We start from the raw sequence: 11,116 nt of genomic DNA, 5'->3' as shown, positions 1-11,116 counted from the left end.
TGCTGGGACTGCAATTTAACCCTTACCTATTATGAGATATCCTCAGATAGAATAAGGGTGTGGAATGAACACTGAATAAAAAATAAAATTCAAAATAATGCCAAATGTACCTTGGAAAATTCTCAAGTGATTGTGTTTGTGATAGCTCTGAAGGCTCCCTCCTACCTACAGCATGATGTTTAGATTCAGGTGTTTCTAGTCTCAGGCTCAGCAAGCAACAAATATGTATTGAGCCTGCTATGCTCCAGAACTTTTTCAAGGCAATGATGATACTGTGTTGTACAAGACAAAGTCCTTCCTATCTGAAGTTGCAGTCTGGTAATTCTACTGCAATGAGCCAACCATTTCTTTTATTCCCACTCCCACCACAAAATCTTGTGCTCTAATCAGATCTGTATTGTGCTGCTTTATAATCATTCTTACTTAATTACAGTTATCTTGTCCCATAAGCCCTAATCCTTTCAGTCAGGGCTTATCTGAAGTCTCCTGTGAAGCTCCCCCCCCAGCTATTACAATAGTCTAAACACTTAAATCTGTACTTACACTTTAGAACTTGATTATTCAATGTCCTGAATAATAGCAAAGACTTGGAACCAACCCAAATGCCCATCAATGATAGACTGTGTCAAGAAAATGTGGCACATATACACAATGGAATACTATGCAGCCATAAAAAAGGATGAGTTCATGTCCTTTGCACGGACATGGATGAAGCTGGAAACCATCATTCTCAGCAAAATAACAGAGGAACAGTAAACCAAACACCATATGTTCTCACTCATACGTGAGAGTTGAACAATGGGAACCCATGGACACAGGGAGGGGAACATCACCTACTGTGGCCTGTAGGGGGCTGGGGGGCTAGGGGAGGGATAGCATTAGGAGAAAAATCTAATGTAGATGCAGATTGATGGGTGCAGTAAATCACCATGGCACGTGTATACCTATGTAACAGAACTGCACGTTCTGCACATGTACCCCAGAACTTAAAGCATAAAAAAACAAGTTACACTCATGAAGTGTTATAGATTCCCACTTTCCTCTTAAAGAGGGAGAGGACTTATTAAGGGTAAAGAGTAAAGGTAAAAGGGACTCCAAGATAACTGCTTGCCATAAATTGCAGGGCCTGGCACAAAGGGGGCACTGGCTTTTTGTTTTGCTTTGTTTTAACTTCTGCTTATCTGGGGGACCATCTTATTTGTCCTTTATGACTGAGCACCAGGAGAAAACAGCAGAAAAGAGATATTAGTGGAACAGTCTGAACTCCCAGTTTGTCACAGAAAGTACATAGGTGTTTCCCTTTGATCAAAAGGATGACACCAGAGGTAGCCAGGCTTGAGTCTTTCTTCCAATATGCTACCCAAGTTGGCTATCAATTGATGAAGCTGTCCCCAACAGCCAAAGGCTTTGAGGTGTCCTGCCAGAGGCAGGAGCTGAGGGAAGCTTTGAAGAGGTTGAAACTCATTGTCAGATTAACAGTGTGAGGGGGGAGTCACTCATTTACATAGCTCCAGAAGACCTCACATTCACCCATTATTTGGATACCTGACATGCAGAGGGCATTGATGACCAACCATTCATAGCCAGAGAAGCAGTGACAGCTGAGTTTAGATTATACCAGTGGTGCCTTCTAACTCCAACCCTGCAGAGTAGAAAGGAACTCTGAAGAAAGAGGAGGAAAGTTCAGGAGGTATTCAATCACCACTCCAAGTCTCTTGCGTTGAAGTTTGGCCATTACTGAGAGAAGGGAAGAAGTAAACTGGCAATGAATTGAAATTTTACAATGGGTTACAATTTTTAAAATGGGTTGGACTTTTTAATAACTAAAAGTGATTAAAAAAAAAAAGCTAGGGGATATGCCTGAGGTGTTTTTAGGGGTCAGGAAATGCAGATTGAACACATCATGGTTAAAGGTAGTAATCAGAAAAAAATAACATATTTGTACCTATCACAATTCAACAAACTGAGTATCAATACATATATATTTTTTTTAATTCCTAAAGGTACCCTAGTCAGAATAGGCAATAGGATTTAGTACCTATGTCACAAAACGTTGCTATTTTTTGTCTGTATCTACACCTTTTTTTTTTTTGCATCAAGAAGTTATGTAACAACAATGTGAGTGTTTTCTTCTGAACTACTTAACAAAAAGGACTAGGACACACTGTACCTATTTCACTTGTTATACCTGATTATAAGTAGCAATTCAAGCTGGTAAAATGATTAAATGGAAAGGTACTAGGTAAGAGGTACTGTTTAAATTTTTTTCTACATTTTTCATTACTTCCTAGTACGTTTTAATCACATAGCTCCCTTCATTTCTAGACAAAAATGATCTAAACAAATGAGTCAGACTGTAACCCACACTGAGGCATTAGCTGGTGTTGTGTAATTACAAGACAGGTGTATCACCACTCCTAAGCCTGAAAACAACTGTATTCCAATAACACAGGTCATGGGCCTGACCACCTGTAACTGATTGCTGCACCCCACTGATGTTAACAACTATAATAATACTGATTATACAGCTGGACTCCACTTCATTGTTTATGAGTCCTCCCTTCCATGGATATTGGTGGAGGTCCTGGTGCTGGTTTCATAAACTGATCTCTGATTGTCAGTTGAAAAGTCTATGTAACTGATCCAATTGACTTATGCACAGAATCGACCCTCCTTTCTTCAGCAGTCTCCTGAGAGGGATCCTCAGTTTGGAGCAGTGAGATATCTATCCGGTGTTAAGGTGTTATCTGTTCAGGCTGGTAATTAATACTAATTAGCCCTTTGTTTGTGTTTTGTTTGTTTGTTTGTTTGTGTTTTAAGGAGAAACCGGATAAGAGGGGAAAGGTGGAAGGAAGGAAGACTTCCAAGAAAAAGGAAAAGAGTTTGGAAGGACTGGGTGAAGCATGACATGGGGTAGAGGAAGGAGAAATAGAAGTAACCAAGAGGGAGGAATACTAAGAGGGAAGACAATTTAATGTAATAATTGAGAAAGGCTGAGGTGGAAAGGAGAAGCTCTGTAGCAAAATTACTGGGAAAAACTCAGGTTTTGTTAATACATCTGGGTTTGAATACCAGCCCCTATATAGTCCAGCCCTATGACCTTGGACAAGTTATTTCACCTATCTCTGTCTATTTGTTAATATGTAAAAATGGCGATAGCAGTAGTACTTGCTTGGTAGAGTTGTGAAGATTAGAAATAACAAACATAAAGTACACGGCATATGGTAGCTACTCAAAGAAAAGGGTAGCTGATATTGTGGTAATAGTGGTTATTGTTATTGGTAGAGGCAGTCACATTATTATTGTTACTGACAATATTAATTGTCAGTATGAAAGCACAAATTAATTAGTTGCCATGACATTCAGCAAAAAAAAAGAAAGTGCGTCAATGAAGGATGCCTCAGTTTTAGAAAGAAGTTCCATATGTCAGTTTTAGAAAGAAGCTAGAACGTTGCTATGTATGGTGAAGGCAAAAAGAATTGCATTGTATTATTCACATATTAGACATCACTTTTACATTAAAGAACTTCAGGCAAGCAAGAAAAAGTAAATGTTATACTTTATGACTAGTTCTGCTTGCAGCACCTCCTTTTTCAGTTCTTTAGAATATGTAGTGATGCAATTTAAACTTTATTAATTAGAAAAACATATTGAAAATGCCTGCACATGAACACAGATAATATTAATATAACTATTCTTTAATTTTTTTTTATCTCTTCAAAGAACTCAGGTAGGTTAGGGTTCATAATAAATTATACTTTATGTTTGTTTTTATTTAATAAGTTAACAAGAACAATTATTCTGGAGATCTTGTGAAGCAAATAATTTCCTGAGGTAAGAAAGTAAGAGTAGGCATTTGGCTGTTTGAAAGGCCTTGGATTTAAGAACTAAGATACATAGTTTTGATAAAGTTTATTTTTGTAAATGAAAACCGGCAGCAAGCATACCTTGCAGCAATGCATTTAAAAGGAGGAATACCAGTATACCAAAGGTGAAGTCTAAGTACAGGCATAGCTCATTTTATTGAACTTCACTTTTATTGTGCTTTGCAGATACTGCACTTTTTTACAAATTAAGCGTTTATGGCAACCCTGGTTTGAGCAAGTCTATTGGTGCCATTTTTCCAACAGCATGTGTTCACTTTGTGTCTGTGTGTCACATGTGGCTAATTCTCACAATATTTCAAACTTTTTCATTATTCTTATATCTTATGGTAATCTATGGTCATGTTTGATGTTGACATTTTAATTATTTTGAGGTGCCATGAACTATGTTCATATAAGATGGCAAACTGTTGTGTGTATTCTGACTGCTCCATTGGCCAGCTGTTTCCCATCTCTTTCCTTCTCCTTGGGCCTCCCTATTTCCTGAAACACAACAGTATTGAAATTTGGCCAATTAGTAACCCCGAAATGGCCTACAAATGTTCAAGTGAAAGGAGCAGTCTCACGTCTCTCACTTTAAATTTAAAAAGCCAGTAATGATTGAGCTCACTGAGGAAGGATTGTCGAAAGCTGAGAGAGGCTGAATGCTAGGCATCTTGTGCCAAATAGCCAAGTTGTGAATGCAAAAGAAAAGTTCTTGAAGGAAATTAAAAGTGTTATTCCAATGAACACATGAATGATAAGAAAGTGAAACAGCCTTATGACTGACATGGAGAAAGTTTTAGTGGTCTGGATAGCAGACAAAACAAACCACAACACTCCCAATAACGCTCCCAATAACGCTGATGTACAAGGAGATTAATGTTCTCTTCATGCCTGCTAACACAGCATCCATTCTGCAGCTCATAAATCAAGGAGTGATTTTGACTTTCAAGTCTTATTATTTAAGAAATATATTTTGTAAAATTATAAGTGCCATAGATAGTGATTCCTCTGATGAATCTAGACAAATTAAAGTGAAAAACTTCAGGGAAGGATTCACCATTCTAGATGACATTAAGAACAGTCATGATTCATGGGATAAGTTCAAAATGCCAACATTAACAGGAGTCTGAAAGAAGTTGATTCCAACCCTCATGGATGACTTTGAAGGATTCAAGATGGCAGGGATGGAAGAAACTGCAAATATGGTGGAAATAGCAAGAGAACTCGAATAAGAAGTACAGCCTGAAGAGGTAACTGAATTGTTGCAATCTCATGATAAAACTTGAATGAATAAGGAGTTATGTCTTATGCATGAACAAGGAGGGTTTTTTTTGTTTGTTTTTTGTTTGTTTGTTTGTTTTTAGATGGAGTTTTGCTCTTGTTACCCAGGCTGAAGTGCAGTGGCACGATCTCGGCTCACTGCAACCTCCACCTCCCAGGTTCAAGCAATTCTCTTGCCTCAGCCTCCCAAGTAGTTGGGATGACAGGCATTTGCCACCACGCCTGGCTAATTTTTAGTAGAGACGGGGTTTTGCCATGTTGGCCAGGCTGGTCTTGAACTCCTGATCTCAGGTGATCCACCTGCATCGGCCTCCCAAAGTGCTGGGATTACAGGCGTGAGCCACCACGCATGGCCAGAATTTTCTTAAGATGGCATCTACTCCTGGTGAAGATGCTGTGAATATTGTGGAAATGACAACAAATTATTTAGAATATGACATAAATTTAGTTGATAAAACAGTGACAGGATTTGAGAAGACTGACTCCGATTTTGAAAGTTTTGCTGTCAAACAGCATCACATGCTACAGAAAAATCTTTCGTGAAAGGAAGAGTCCGTTTATGTGGCAAGTTTCATTGTTATCTTAAGAAATTGCCAAAACCACCACAACCTTCCGCAACAACCACCTCTATCAGCCAGCAGCCATCAATATCAAGGCAAGGCCGTCCAGTAGCAAAAAGATTGTGACTTGCTGAAAACTCAGATGATTGTTACCATTTTTAGCAATAAAGAATTTTTAAATTCAGACATACACATTGTTTTCTAAACAATCCTATTGCACACTTAATGGACTATAGTATGGTGCAAACATAACTTTTATATGCATTAGGAAACCAAAAAATATGTGTAACTTGCTTGATTGCAATATTTGCTTTGTCGTGGTGGTCTGGAACTGAGATTGCAGTATCTCTAAAGTATCTCTGTACCTCCCTCCTTTAATGCATCGTTACAATAGTATCAGGTAACTAGGTCATGTTAAAATGTTTATTCATTGTTTGTTTAAAAAGATAGTCAAACAGCCACACCAGCTCCATTGCCCAGCTGATTTAGGTGTGCTTTATATTAAGGATTTGGCTTGGTTAAATGTATTTAGGAAAAAGGGTGCATTGCATGGGTTGGTTAGTGAAGCACCCAAGTGTTCCAGAGTCTCCGAACCTATTTGCTTGTTATACCTTAGAGAACAATATATGTCTATATTTGTTTCTGAGCCATAGCTACTGAGATCCAGCCCTCACCTTGAGCACCTAGCACTGATTGTCCTCACTGTGGATCCAAACTTCTTGCAGGTGACACTTGTAAATTGACAATGTGAGACTCAGCTGGAAAGGAGGCACAAATGTTTAAGTTGTGACCTCTTCAAGGAGGAAATATAAATAAATGTGTTCAGTCTAACTGAAGTGGATATTAAACAGAGTTTCATCTATGTGTGGTGCTCTATTAGATACGGAGGGTCAAGTGATGCCTAATTATTCCATGTTATCTTAAATGTTGGTGGATTACAGCAGGGATTCAACAAACAGAATTTTCTAACATGTTACCGTATTTTCTTATAGTAAAATAGTTTGAGAACATAGGCTGTAGAGTCAGATCATTTGGGCTCGAATATCAGATCTTTCACTTACTAGTTGTGTTATTTTGAGCAAGTCACTTAACTTCTCTGAGCCTTAGTTTCTTCATTAGTAAAATGAGAATTATACTTTTTCCTACCTCAAAGGGGTTCTGTGAGAATTAAATTAGAGAATAAATGTAGATCGCTTAACACAGTACCTGGCTCAGTAAATAATGGTTTTCTTTTCTCATCAGGCACTCACTTTCTTCTACCTTCTTTCTTCTCTTGCCACAGCCCATTCCATGCCATGGGGCCTTTAAAGGTTTATGTTATAGTGCTGATGCTGATGGAAACATACATTGGAAAACTATTGGGTAACATATATTAAAGCTGAATTTATTATACCCCGTGATCAGAAATTCTACTCCAGGTCTATACCTAACAGAAATACATAAAGAAGAAATGTTAAAAGAAAGTTCATAGCAGGAATATTCAAAATAGCTCTAATCTGGAAACAGCTCAACTGTTCATCAGTGAAATGGTTAAGTGAATTTAGTATGTATTGTATAGTAGCATATTCATACATTGTAATGTGATACAGAATGATAATAGATGAACTACAGGTCCATGTAACAGTATGAAAGACCCTCTAAAACATAAGGTTGAGTCAAAGATGTCAGACACAAAAGTGTATATACTACAATATTCCATTTGTTAAAAGTTCAAACACTGGCAAAACTAACTTATGGTGGTCAAACTCAAGATAGTGGCTAATCTTGGGGAGGGTAATAAGAGGCCTTTTGAGGTTCTGCTAATGTTGTTTCTTGAACTTACTGCTAGTTGCATGGGAGTGTTAAGTTTGTGAAAACTCATCAAGCTTTATATCTATAATTTGTCCAATTTTGGTATACATGTTACACTTCAATATAAAGTTTATACTAAAAGCTCTATGTTATGCTAAAGGCAATGTAACAAAAACATGAAATTTAACAAATTCACCTTCCCTATTTGGAAAGAACCAATATGAAATTACACATCAGGAGCTATTATTTTCTTTAAAGATTCTATGGCATGTTATCCTTTATATTCTGTAGAAAGCAAGATTCATGTTCTCTGTCAATTCACTAGTTGTTAATACTGCTAGAGAATCATTACTTCTTTGGCTGACAACAAAATTTTCTTTCTTAAATAAGTCTTGCTTCTTAGAATTATAGGAACCTTTTCTAGAAAAACTTACTAATGTTTTGACTATGGGTAGAGTCTGATTTTTAGTAAAGTGGTTAATGTCTGAAACCATAAACTTCAAATGCTTAATTCATGTATACACATTTACTAAAATAGGAATTTATATTATTTATTTTTACTGTAGACCAACTAGTCTTTCTTCTTCATTCTTTCACACTTTCAGATGGTGAAGTTTAAAAGAGTTCTTTCAGGAGACGTCTAAAAAACAATGTGGTTGCTCAATAAGGCATTGGGTTTCATGAAAGTGTTCAAATGCCTTCTTTTTTATTTTTATTTTTTAAATTATATATTTGATGTATATATTTTGGAGGTACTTGTGATGGATAATTTGATATATTCATATAATCAAATCAGGGTAATTGGGATATCCGTCATCTTAAATGAGAGACTGAAGACAACTTCCATGGTTAATGACATAATCTTAGTGAGAAAGAAGAAGAATATGGGATGTAACTATTGGATCAATTTTTATTTTAACTTGTTTCCTGGACAAAATCACAATTATAAGCTGATTTTTAGTTGCTAGGGACTTATTACTAACTAAATATTTTGGTTGCTGTATTAGTCTGTTTTCACACTGCTATAAAGATACTACCTGAGACTGGGTAATTCATAACTAAAAGATGTTTAATTGACTCACAGTTCCACATGGCTGGGGAGGTCGCAGGAAACTTATGGAGGTAGGCGAAGGATAAACAAGCACCTTCTTCACAAAGTGGCAAGAGAGAAAGAGTGCAGGGGAAACTGCCTCTTTTTTAAACCATCAGACCTCATGAGAACTCCCTATCACCAGAACAGCATTGGGGAAACTGCCTCCATGATCCAATCACCTCCCATCAGGTCCCTCCATTGACATGCAGGGATCACAATTAGAGATGAGATTTGGGTGGGAACACAGAGGCAAACCATCTCAATTGCTGATGGTGCTTTTTGTGTGTATGTGTGTGAAAAAAAAAAATAGCAAATCAGATTCATGGCTATTGTGTATGTCCTAGCTGGGATGGCCCATGTTTAAAAATCCCCCACTGAACAACATAGTGCATGTGGGTCATTAATTATAATGTTGAGGTGTTTTTGCACAACTAAAACAGAGCTTGCCATGTGTCATGCCCAAGTTAACAATCACTTTACTACTGCCTTTCAGACTGTGGCTTAGGCCTAGATTGCAAGGCAGATGAGTGGTTACACTTTCTCTCTTTCTACTTATTTTTTATTACTCCAATAATGAAGTCTTCTCCTGTTTTCCCACACCATGCTCATTCATATCCCTGTGATTGAGTTTACGTAGTTCCCTCTTTCTTTCACACATTCAACTTCCATGCTTCTTTCAAATTCCAAATCAATAATTCATAAACATGATTTGTTCATTAGTTAATAAATCAGGACCCAAAGAAAAGAAAATATGCTCTTGGATCCTTGAGTCTTTGAAAGTGAATTATAGACCAGGTGTCCTTTCCCTTTTTTGGCAACAAAGTCATTAAATTACTTGTCTGAGTCAATTTTTCTAACAAATATTTACTGAGTGACTACTCTGCATCAGGTTTTGTGCTAGATGTGTGGAATACAAGAAGAATTAACACAGTCTCCCTGCCTTCAAAGAACTGGTAGTCTAGTGGATGATAAACAAGTAATTTCACACAATATAAAAAGAATACAGGGTGCATAGGAACACAGAGGAGAGACATCTAAATCTAGTTCCCTGTAATAGAGGAGGAAATATTGCGAAAATACCTGAAGGAGGACACCTAAGCAGAGTTTTAAAGGATGAGTAGTAGCCAAATGAAGAGGAGGGTGGGAATTTCCAGAAGAAGCAATAGCATGAGCAAAGGCACTGAGGTGAGAAACATCATATTTGTGCATCTACAGAAAAGGACATACACACTAAGCATTTGAGACAATAAATGGAAAGAGATGATACTAAAAAGGTAGGCAGGAGCCAGGTCATGAAAAGCAAAGCATGGTAATGGGAATAATCCTACCCCCCCCCCCAAAAAAAAGAAGTATATTATCTAAAATCAATCTCACATGTTATGTGTTAAATGCTCCAACTCTCAAAGGTAATAGAAACCTTACTGTGTAACAGGCAGGGAGAGTTGGTCTCCCTGTATAACAGATACCCTTTCCTTGTGATATGGTTGGGCTTTGTGTCCCTACCCAAATTTTATCATAAAATGTAGTTCCCATGATCCCCACGCGTGGTGGAAGGGACCCGGTGGGATGCCATTGAAACATGAGGTGGTTACCCCCACGTTGTTCTCGTGATAGTGAGTAAATTCTCAGAAGATCTGATGGTTATATAAGGGACTTTTCTCCCTTTGCTTGGCACTTCTTTCTCCTGCTGCCATGTGAAGAAGGACGTTTTTGCTTTCCCTTCCACCATGATTGTAAGTTTCCCAAGGCCTCTCCAGCCACGTGGAACTGTGAATCAATTAAACCTCTTTCCTTTATAAATTACCTAGTCTCAAGTAGTTCTTCATAGCAGCATGAGAATGAACTAACACACCTTGTGAGTCCCATAATCTCTCTATCCTTAGGATTCTTGTTTTCTGTCTATTCCTTTGGTTACCAATTGTTTGAAGGGCCCCACGGTTGGCTCCTTTCATTTATATGGGACTTTGATAGTTTAGTAAATGCTATTGGATTTGCTTTTTAGCTCATCCTCTTATAAGGAGGTTTATAAGCCCTTCTTGCTCCTCTCCCTTCTATGTTTCATCTTAACCTTTAGGTCATACCAGTAGTGTATAGTACTAATAGGCACACACTCATGCATTAGCACTCTCCCTCCCCTAATGTCCCATTGATACATGCACATGTGCACACACACACACGCACACTAGCCTTTGTTACGTTCAAGACAAAGTTAAATAAAACTTATTGATACTTTCCTTACTACCACCCTACATCTTTCATGGACTTTTCTCTACCTTACCTGCCAAGATTCCCCAGGGCATATTTCTATTGCAAATGGAAAATTCTTTCAGTCAGTGGAGACAAAGGAGCTGTACATAGGGTACAGAATTTGCCTATTTGTTCATTCCTCTGTGTGCATGAATTTGTGCTTTGCTTCATAGAACCACCGTCACTATCTCTTACCTGGGCAGACTGAGTTTAAATCCTTTGAGTTTCCTGATGAAAAGGCATTCCACTGGTAAACAGCATTATAATAATTATTT

The sequence above is a fragment of the Macaca nemestrina genome, chromosome X (assembly GCF_043159975.1).
Source record: "Macaca nemestrina isolate mMacNem1 chromosome X, mMacNem.hap1, whole genome shotgun sequence".
Lineage (NCBI taxonomy): Eukaryota > Metazoa > Chordata > Mammalia > Primates > Cercopithecidae > Macaca > Macaca nemestrina.
The sequence above is the reverse complement of the archived record's forward strand: the minus strand, read 5'-3'. Positions refer to the sequence as shown.